Here is an 11130-nt window from a genome sequence, read left to right on the forward strand (position 1 = left end):
ATGACTCTTTGGTATTTTGTGAGACACTGGCAAGCTCCTTTGGGGTGAGCTTGTCAGGTTAAAGTCAGAAGTTCGTTACTTAACATGTGATCCCATATCCTGATATTTATTTGTTTGTTTGTTTGTTTGTTTGTTTGTTTTTAAGTAGGCTCCATGCTCAGTGTGGGGCTTGAACTCATGACCCTGAGATCAAGGGTCACATGCTCTACTGACTGAGCCCACTAGGTTCCCCTCTATGTCCTGATTTTTAAAAAGTGTGCTCATAATATAACCCTTAAATGTAAGTATGTGTGTGTGTGTGTGTGTGTGTGTGTGTGTGTGCAAGAGAGAGAAAGAGGAAATTAATTCACACATAAGGTCAAATAAAACAACTAAAAGGAACAAAATAATGTCTCTAATTGAGGACATCACATGTGGTTTCATATTCTTATAAAAACTTTCCTTGCCCATGTTTTCTGGAATAAATACATTTTATTGTATTACAAGAGAAAAAAATACTGGAAAAATTTTTCTGGTGTGAAATTAACTTGTTAGCACCGAAGGCCAAGGGACAAACATGAATACAAAAGAAAGAGAGTATAGAGCAGGAGGAAAGGTCCCAGTCTGTTTGTTTTTTTTGGCTGGGGTGGAGAGAATGTGAGAAGCATCCCAAGAAGGAGGAGAGTCTGGCTGCCACTCATGCCTGTCTTTACCTTGTCCCCACAGGCCCTAACTTCCTCAGCCATTCTGCAGGGCAATTAGCTGCCCCACAGAGATGAGAGCCCAGCCCCTGGGAGGGGTTGTGTCCAGCAGGTACATTGGAAGACTGATTTCCAAGCCTTACCCTGCCCTTGTTTTCGTGTCCCTCTGGTCTTCTGATGCCTGCAGGTCCTGGTCCTTTATTTCCCTGGTGTTTATTGGATGTCTCCTGTGTGCCAGGCACTGTGTTAGTGGAGGACATGGGGCCCCTGCTTTCTGGAACTCTCCTTCTGGGGTGGCATCCAGACAGACAGAAGAATGTGTCAGTTAAGACATACTAGGAACCCCAAGGATAATTGGGTGACGGATGGGACAGAGACTAGGAACCCCAAGGATAATTGGGTGATGGATGGGACAGAGACAGATGGGAATGGTGACTTTGATACAGAGCCACTGTCTCTGGTGCAGGGAGCCAGGGAGAGGTCCTAAGAGGGCCCCCCAGGAACTATTGCCCCTGAGTGCAGGGACTGGGCTTCTTTGAGCAAAGCTGGAGGGCAGCTGGGGTGAGTGGAGGGTGAAGAAGTCAGAAGGACAGATAGAGGCAGATCACATACCCTGGACACCATGTAGGGAGCATGGGTTTTATTTTTTGAGTGAAATATTAAAGTAAGACATCTGAATGTTTTATATGGATTACATATTGAAATGATACTATGTTGGTTATTTTAGGTTGAAAAATATATTGTTCAAATTAATTTGACCTCTCTCTTTGTACTCTTTTAGAGTGGTAACTATGAATTTGAATTTAATGTGTGGCCTGTAATGTACTTGTGTTGGCGGTGCTGGTCTAATGTACATGGTAGATGCAGGATCAAAAAGACCATGGTCAAGTGCAGGAGAGTTGCTTGTTCAGATTCCGCTGGCGACCAAAAGCTGAGTGCCCAACCAGCACTGCCAGCCTCCGGGAATCCTGTGGGGATTCATTCACCAGCTTCCCCTCCTTCCTGGACCCATGCATCAGAAGAGAAGAGAGATTGTAACACATGCACACAGGAGTGGGTTTTACCAATTGTTCGAATACTCCCTTTTCTGCGTGCTCTGCAAATATGTCACTCAGGCACAGAACCTGTGGGCCCCACTCCCAGAGGTGGATGCAAGGTGGTAATTGCATGGCAGTCATGGCCAACCTGAAACCTGGATTCCAACTGGGTCTCCATCATGCCCTGTTACACAGTGATGCATTAGCTCCATAAAATAAAATAAAATAAAAACAGAAATTACTTTTATAACGCATGCCTCCTGGTAGGGAAATCTTCTAGAACATCAGCTGGACAGAGCTCATCATTGGAGCTATATAGGTGCAGCTAGGCTTGGCCAAGTGGAAAAGTGCTAGGTTTGAGCTATGAGGTGGGCCTGGGCCTGGGCCAGGCCCCACTTAGCCCCATGCCTTGTGCTCGTGGCAGGTGCGGGGCTCTCTCTGCCTTCACAGCCCAGGGCCCTGTGCCTCTCCAGTAGGGCTGGGCTTGGGGAAGCCACCCAAGGTCTCCTTTCCAGCTGGAGCCCCATCTCTTGCTACCGATCCTGTGATCTAACAGATTTTTCACCCCAATCCTGATGTAATAAATAATGAAGAGTCGTACTTTTTATACATCTGTTAGTGACAGGTGAGTGGTGATTGTCCTTTGTGTGCCCCATGTATGTTGCTGCAGAAAATGGCTCCCTCAAATTACTTGGTCAACTGAGTCAAGCTGAGTGGAAGAGGGTTTGAGTGGTGATGAAGGATTGAGGGTCGTGAGGGAAACGTCACCAAATATTTATCCCTTGTCTCTAGATGAGACAGTTAAATCCATGCAGCAGGACCACAGGCATGGAGTGTCCATGCAAACCTGGTTACTCTTCTTGGAAAAGATTCTCCTGAGTTCTGTCAGAAGTGCTCACTAGGTGAGATGTGGGGGCCTCGGGGGCTCTTAACCCACAGAAGACCCGAGTTTCCTTGTACCCCTTTCTCCATCCTGGTTTCATGCAGCCCTGCCATCCCCTCACCACCTCCCTGTTCCCTGAGCCTGCAGTGGCCCCTGTCTGTCCATTTTTTTGCATGGCCCCACACTGCCCCCAGCAGTGGCACCTTCCCACACCTCCTCAGCACCTTTTCCTCCTGGCCAGTTGAGTTTTCCACTGGGCACAGTAGACTGCTTCTTAGGGCACTTGATGATTTATTTCCTTTTGAAATATGAAGCAAAAAATTGAATAGAGTATGACCTGGTTTATGTTCATCTTTATTTCAATTCAATCATAAGATTCATTTTTAACACTTCATTATTCAGGAGAAGGCCGACGAGGACAAACGTGGCCACAGCCTACAAAGTCATAGTAGGACCAAGCTTGTAGCTCCCAAAGTTTCCTCATCCCAGGCCCCCTTCCCTCTTTAAGATGCATCTCTTCCCCACTTTTTGGATTCAGGGGCAAAGTGTAATTGTTCTTCTCTGACACTGCATTTCTGGCTGTGATTGTAGGAACAGTCAACGGGTGGGGGACAAGAAGTTCCTGCACTAAGGCTGACTGGAGGATGGGGTTCAGCTTGGGAACAAAGGGGCTTCTGATCCCTGACCTGGACAGATTCCCCTTCACAGGGGCCCCCCTACAGCCCAGGGAAGCTCCGTGTAGGTCTTGAAAGGAAGCCCAGCTCCTTCCTGAAGGTGCAACTCTGAACACTTAACAGGGCCCTAGGGATTGAAGCGCACAGGCCCAGATCCCTCCCCACCCAAACAGGGGGAGTGAGGGGACCCGGCCCTCCAGGCTGTTCTTCCCCCACTCTCTTGTCAGGGACACTGGGCCCCTGGAGCTTGCTCCCCCTTCCTCCTCAGCTTTCCAGCCTTCCCTTGCAGATCCCCTCCCTGTGCCTGTACTCAGGTGCCCGATGGGATGGTCCAGGACAGTCCCTGCACCCTCAGGAGCAACCTCAAGTGTGTCAACCAAGAGTCAAGTACCTGGCCCATGGGGAGCCAGTGACCACTGGCCTGAGGCTGCCCACCACCAGCCCTGTCTTGGGTTCCCTGACCATGTCCAGGATGGCAAGCTGGTTCCTCAGGTCTTCAGGGCCCCCAGCTGGGACAGAGAGGTGGTCAGTATCTTGAATGAGTGACAAGAGTCAGGAGGAAAGGGTTGGGGGCTTATACAGCTTTGGTCAGAGCAGAACCCAACAGAGATTTTGTGTTTATTTTCACTTCATCCCTCCCCCCCTTTTCTCTCCCCTCCCTAAGGGTTCCCCAGAGTTGGAATGCCCCCTCCCTGTCACAGGTCCCAGGGGCTCCTTGTTCAGTGTCTGAGGCCCCCAGCCCATACCATGTCCCCCCACCATCCTTGTGGAGAGAGATGAGGCAGAGAGGGCCCTCCCCTCTGCTAAGGTGAATGCCCCCTGTCTTCTAGGCTGTGAAGTGGACCCTAAGTGCACAGAGTGAGTTAGTTTCTCCAGGACCCGTTGGCATGAGACTATCAGGATCTGCTTGCTGCCCACAATAAGGTCCTGTGTGGATTCAGGCCTCATCTGTCCTGCACTGACCCTGGCTCTCTAAAGTGGCCTGGGGGCTCTGGGCTGGCTGTATGAGGGCACCTGGCCCATTGGGACCAGCCCCCAGGCCGGTTGGCCGTGCTGAGCCATGTCCTTCCTCGTGCTTGTGAAACACCTTCACCCTACAGCCCTGCACTCTGGAGCATGGAAGGTGTCAGGCAGGGGTGCTGAGCGTCCTTTAGCACAGGTTCAGAGTGTGGTGTCAGCTCTGTGCACAGGTGCCGGTGCAGTCCTGGGACCTCCCTCTGACGATCCATGTAGTTTCCCTCCTTTGAGGACCTGTTGCTCCCACAGGCTGTCCTACCCTCTGACTCTTAACACATTCTGCTTTCTCACTCCATAACCCATCTATCCTCCCAGATGGGCAATCAGCCCTGCCTTAGGGCAGGATTATCTGTTGACCTTGACTCCCCCAGGGCCTCCTGCTCAGGTGAGGCCCAGGCAGTGTGGCCTGATTTTCTGCTGATGGGATGCCCATAAGGAATGCAGAACAGCAGGCTCACCAGCAGGGGGAGCTCATTAGGTTCCACTCCTGGGTCTAGGCTTGACTGCACATCATCTGTCCTTTCTGAAATGTGTCCCAACTCACTGTCTCTGTGGCTTTCACCCAACCTAGGCTGAAACTCATCTATGATGACTTTGCAAACTTGTGTTCTTTAATTCCTGGAACCTACTCATGCGGCAGATGGACCTCCAGAACAATGAGATCCCTGCGGCCAGGGCTCTTACTTTAGGCATGCAGGGTGCCTTGTATGAAATGCTGGTGACCTGTCTCAACAAAACCAGGCAGGATGTTTCAATCAACACCCTACTGCAGAGAATCCAGGACTGCCTGGTAGGCCCCAGAAAGAAGGCGGGACAGGCTCTGCTGTGTCCTGAGTGGAAAGACTCTTTTTAAGAATCTGAGCTTCCCTTTTTGGCTTTTCTACTTGAAGGGGAAGTGTAAGTGGACACCAGCCTGGAAGAAAGAGCAGATACTTGATGAATACTTGAAGAAATTCTAATTCAAAAGCATACAGCTCTTCACAAGAGACTCTTTTTAAAATGTTTATTTATTTTTGAGACAGAGAGAGAGAAAGCAGGCTAGTGCATGTGCACCAGCAGGAGAAGAGCAGAGAGAAAGAGAGAGAGAATCCCAAGCAGGCTCTGCACCATCAGCACAGAGCCCAGCACAAAGCCCAACTTGGGGCTCTAACCCACAGGCTGTGAGATCATGATCTGAGTCGAAATTAAGAGTTGGATGCTTAACCAACTGGACCACCCAGGTGTCCCCACAAGAGACTCTTTTTTTTTTTTTTTTTTTTTTTTTTTTTTAAGATTTTTTTTTTAATGTTTATTTATTTTTGAGACAGAGACAGAGCATGAACGGGGGAGGGTCAGAGAGAGAGGGAGACACAGAATCGGAAACAGGCTCCAGGCTCCGAGCCATCAGCCCAGAGCCCGACGCGGGGCTCGAACTCACGGACCGCGAGATCGTGACCTGGTTGATGTCGGACGCTTAACCGACTGCGCCACCCAGGCGCCCCCCCACAAGAGACTCTTAATGATAGAGAACAAACTAAGGGTTGATGGAGGGGAGGGGAGTGGAAGATAGGCTATATGGATGGTGGGTACTAAGGAATGCACTTGTTGTGATGAGCACTGGGTGTTGTATGGAAGCGATGAATCATTGAATTCTACTCCTGAAACCAATATTGCACTGTATGCTAACTAAAATTTAAATTAAAACAAACAAACCATACAGCTCTTGGAATATTCTAGAACTTTTTCAATGTGCTTGGAATAATTTTTATGAAATGTTGAGTGTGATAAGTGAACTGTGGTAATGTGTACAGTAAGATTCTATGTGGATTATAGTTATAGGCATACCTTATTCTACCATGTTTCTCTTTATTGCACTTCAAAGATATTTCATTTTTTACAAACTGAAGTTTTGTGGCAACCCTGAGTTGAGCAAGTCTATTGGTACCAGTTTTTCAACAGCATTTTCTGACTTTGTATCTCTGGGTCACATTTTGATAACTCTTGAAATACTTAAAACCTTTTCATTATTACTAATTTTGTTATAGTGATCTATGATCAGTAATGTTTGATGTTATTACTGTAATTATTTTGGGGTGCCATGAATTGCACCCATATAAGATTGTGAACTCAATTAGTAAATGGTGTGTGTCTTCTGACTGGTCCACCAGCTAGCCTTTCCCCAATCTGTCTTCCTCTCCTTGAACCTCCATATTCCCTGACTTACAACATTATTGAAATTAGGCCAATTAATAACCCCAAAATGACCTCTAAGTGTTGAAGTGAAAGTATCAGTCACATGTCTCTCACTTTAAATCAAAAGCTAGAAATGATTAATTAAGCTTAGTGAGGAAGGCACGTCGAAAGCTGAGATAGACCAAAAGCTGGGCCTCTCGCACCGAGCAGTTAGCCAGGTTGTGAATGGGAAGGAAAAGTTCTTGAAGGAAATTAAAAGTGCTTTCCGGTGAACACATGAATGATAAGAAAGTGAAACAGCCCTGTTGCTGTTACTGAGAAAATGTGGGTGGTCTGCATAGAAGATCAAACCAGCCACAACATTCTGTTAAACCAAAGCCTAATCCAGCACGCCCTGACTCTCTTCAATTCCGTGAAGGCTGAGAGAGGTGAGGAAGCTGCAGGAGACAAGTCTGAGGCTGGCAGAGGTTGGCTGATGAGGTCTGAGGACAGAAGCTGTCTCCGTGACATCAAGGTGCAAGGCGAAGCAGCAGGAGCTGATGTGGAAGCTGCCGCAGGTTCTCCAGAAGATCCGGCTCAGATAATTCATGAGGACGGTGACACTGAACAACAGGTTTACAACGTAGTGAAGCAGCCTCTGTTGGAAGAAGATGCCACCTAGGACTTTCACAGCTACAGAGGCAAAGTCAATGCCTGGCTTCAAAGCTTCAAAGGACAGGCAGCTGGTGACTTCAAGTGAAGCCAGTGCTCATTTACTAACTATTCTGGAAGGCTGAGGGCCCATAAGGATGATGCTAAATCCATCCACTCTGCTTGTGCTCTTTACATGGAACAACAAAGCCTGAATGACCACACTTCTGCTCACTGAGTGTTGTAAGTCCACTGCTCGCTGACAGTGCACGGGTCACCCATGAGCGCTGATGGAGATGGACGACGAGGTGAACGTGGTCTTTGTGCTTGCTCACACAGCATCCATTCTGCAGCCCATGGGTCAAGGAGTCATTTCAACTTTCAAGTCTTATTATTTAAGAAATGCATGTTGTAAGGCTATGGCTGCCGCAGACAGGGATTCCTCTGATGGATCTGGGCAAAGTAAATTGAAACCTCACCATTCTAGGTGCCATTAAGATCATTCGTGACTCACAGGAAGAGGTCAAAATAGCAACATGAACAGAAGTTTGGAAGAATTCGATCGCAGCCCCCATGGAGGACCATGAGGGCTTCCGGACTGTGGTGGCGGAGGTGTCTGTGGGTGTGTGTCGGGGGGAACGGCGAGAGAGCCGGGACTGGAAGAGGAGCCTGGATATGGCACTCAATTGCCGCCGTCTCGTGAGCAGACTTGAACGGATGAGGAGTTACTCCTTCTGGATGAGCAAAAACTATGGTTTCTTGAGGTGGGAGCTACTCCTGGTGGAGATGCTGTGAAGATGCTTGAAATGACAACAGAGGGGTCAGAACATGACATAAACTCAGTCGATAGAGTAGCGGCAGGGTTTGAGAGGCTTGACTCTAATTTTGAAAGAAGTTTTGTTGTGAGTAAAGTGCTATGAAACAGCATCGCAGGCTGCAGGGAAATCGGAAGACTCGATCAACACGGCAGATTTCATTGTATTATTTTCAGGAATTGCCGCAGCCACCCCGACCTTCAGCAACTACCGCCCTGATCAGTCGGCAGCCACTGACATAGGGACAAGACCCTCCACCGGCAAAAAGATTATGACTCGCTGGAAGCGTGGATGATGGTTAGCATTTTTTAGCAATAAGGTATTTTTTAATGAATACATCGTTTTGGACATAATGCTATTGCACATTTCAATAGACTACAGTATAGTGTAGACATAACTTTGGATGCACTGGGAAACCAAATAATTCATTTGACTAGCTTTATTGTGATTGTCACTTTATCCGGGTGGTCTGGAAGCGAACCTGCAGTATCTCCAAGGAATGCCCGCTCAAGTTTGCATGTGCACTGCGAGTTGTTTTAGGGTGGCATTCTTTTCAATTCGTGGCACTTTGTCCTCCTAACAGCGTTGCACGTTTTACTTGCATTTATTATATTGTAAGATGCAGTCATGTCGGATGTGTGCATTTACTTATGTGTAACTATTAAGGCTACAAGATGTGTATCTTCCGTTTTTATATTTTTGTATAGATTTATATGAGCATGAAGAACCTTTTGAAATGTACTCATTAGTTGGATTACCCAAGTCACCTGAATGGGAGGAGGCCACCGTGAAATGAGGAATACAAAGGGGGAAGATGAAAAAGCCCACTTCTAGGGATGGCACTGGTGGGTTCGGTGCTCCCTCATACCCAGTTAGCGCTTTCCAGGATTAGACGACCATAAACTTCTAAAGTGCCCACTCTTTTCAACATGATAATTTTGTGGCTGTATGAGTATTTATGTTATTTCTAGGCAGATGTTTCCAAGTAAGGAGAGTGAGGGGAAGTGGTATCCACATGCAGCCCTGTGTTTGGGTGCTCCCAAACACACTGAGGGCAGTCAGGCGTGGGCCTCCTTCTCAACTATGGATGGGGTGGGGGCGGGGGATGGGTTAGATCTGAGCGGCAAATAGGTTCTATGTCATGTGTCACTGCAGGTCACAGGAGTAACCCTTCAGCCCCATTTTCCTTCTCCAGTCCTTCCAGCATATCTATATTCCAGTCATGGCAGGATAATGTTATAGAGGTCATGCTTGGGGCTCTTGGTTTTTTCCATCTCAAAGGTCTGTGTGTCCCCAGACTGGTATGGCTGGACCCAAACTGGAATCGCCTGAACGTCTGGGCACTTTCAGGGTCTCGGTGTTCTAGTAGAGTTCTGTGGGGGCACAACCCTCACAGCCTTGCTGTTTGTCTCTCTCCCACTTCGTTCCAGAGGCCCCGCCCTGTCCCTTCCCTTTCCTGGAAGACTCGAGTGTTTCCTGCCTCTGCTGTCCCTTCTGTGTGGGGCACTGTATCTTCAGGAGGAGCCAGGAATTTTTGTCAGTCAAGGTTCAGCTCACCTGTCCCTTTCCCAAGAGGACTTGAGCGCCCATCCAAAGGATTAGCCTCATCAGTGTTTGTCATGCTTACTCATTTAAGGTAAGCTGCGTCAGAGGACGAAGCCGATCCAGTCCAAATGGCACTTGGCGCTCAATAGGCACTTGATACGTGTTTCATTAGTGATTGGTGTTCTTTCGTGCTTCTCTCCAGGGGAAGGTGCCACCTTTGAAGAGGTTGTTGGACAATATCAAACAATACAAGGAAGGCCATTAGGTACAAAATACTCATGTATTTATGAATTCATGACCAAATTAAATATGAAACCTTATATAAAAAGAGGTGTGTGTGTTTTTTCTCCCCCACCCTCCCAGTCTCCACTAAAGCAGCTTTGAGTGACACAAGTACAGGGGTGTGTGTTCTTGTGACTTGCCCTTCCTGTCTCCTGGGGGACTGGAATTAAGCCCCTCCTCCTTCCCTTCCCCCTGGGAGGACACTAGCCCTGGTCTGGCTCCCCCAAGCCTCCCCAGGTGGCATCTCTGGCTTGCCCCTGGGCCTGCTGGGTTCCCACAGAGCAGCTAGGAAGAGGCAGCGGGTCCCTGAGGGGTGAGCCCACCCTGGTTGCTGGGGTGGTCCTGTGGCTCCTCTGCTGTGGGCTTCCTGCACCTCCTGGGCCACCCTGACTTTCCCTCCCCTTGGCCTTCCTGCATCCTCATCAGTGGGCCACACTGCTCAGCCCTGCAAGCTCGCAGACACCCATTTCCCCTCCCCTTGGACGTGAGGTCTCTGTCCTCCCTCTCATCAAGAGTTCCTGGGAGGCCCTGGGCCCCACCTCTGGCTCCCTTCTCCAAGAGCCAAGGTGCAGAGTTGCACCCCCCTTGCACACTCCCTCCTGCCCCTGCTCGTTGGCTCAAGTCAACCTCGCCCTGAAGCCAAGGGTGAGAACTCAGCAGGCAGGAGCACAGGTCTGGCTTGCCAGCCAGCCAGCCTAGAGAAGGGGAGGCAGCCACAGCTCTGGAGAAGTCTGCAGCTCAGACAACAGAGGTCATGGCCACTCCAGACCTGCCACGTCCTGCTTCTTCTCCTGATGACTTACCATCAGATCTCTAGGTCTTGGCACCACAAAGCTGTTGCAGACTTTTCCTCGGTTTCTGGGTTTGCTTGATCCCAGACCTAAAGCCAGGGTCTTGCTGGTGGAGCCCACCCCAGGGTTCCACCCATCATCAGCGGGACTCTGACTTTTAAGTCTAAAAATGGTGTGGGGGTGAAATATGGGTCAGGATCACGAAATAGGGAGAGGTCAATTGTGGCCCAGCTTTTCCCCATGGAGCTGCAAGCTGCTGTCTTAACCCCCACAATCCTCCAGTCTTGTCCCTCTCTTCCTGGGACTGACCTTGCTTTGCCTCCTCCTTCCCTTTTACCCCAAACCACCGCTAAGTGAGGTTATGTCCTGTGCTCATTATAGGGACTCCTATTCTCCAAGTTGGTGTCCTTTCCCCTGACCTTTAACCCCAACACATTCACATCCTGTGAAGTCACTCTCTGAAGTCGAGGGGGATAACTGATTCTCAAGATGGGCAAAGTAGGGGTCCAATGCCACGTTTGAGCCCTGAGACCACCCCGCCCCTGCCCCTGAAGCCTCAATCCCAGCATGTTAAGTCAGAACTTTTGCTGTCCTCTGAGCAAGC

At 49.0% G+C, this 11130-nt stretch overlaps 1 long non-coding RNA gene across 2 annotated transcripts in view; it reads left to right on the top strand.

The window, feature by feature from the left end:
* Positions 1 to 5366, top strand: part of LOC125163523 (uncharacterized) — a 53796-nt gene extending 48430 nt beyond the window's left edge. For both annotated transcript variants that reach the window (XR_007151489.1, XR_007151490.1), the window contains exon 3: positions 4863 to 5366. This is a non-coding gene — a long non-coding RNA (uncharacterized LOC125163523). The remainder of the gene's footprint in view (positions 1 to 4862) is intronic.
* The last annotated feature ends 5764 nt before the right edge of the window (positions 5367 to 11130 follow it).

The sequence above is a fragment of the Prionailurus viverrinus genome, chromosome B1 (genome assembly GCF_022837055.1).
Source record: "Prionailurus viverrinus isolate Anna chromosome B1, UM_Priviv_1.0, whole genome shotgun sequence".
NCBI classification, from domain to species: domain Eukaryota; kingdom Metazoa; phylum Chordata; class Mammalia; order Carnivora; family Felidae; genus Prionailurus; species Prionailurus viverrinus.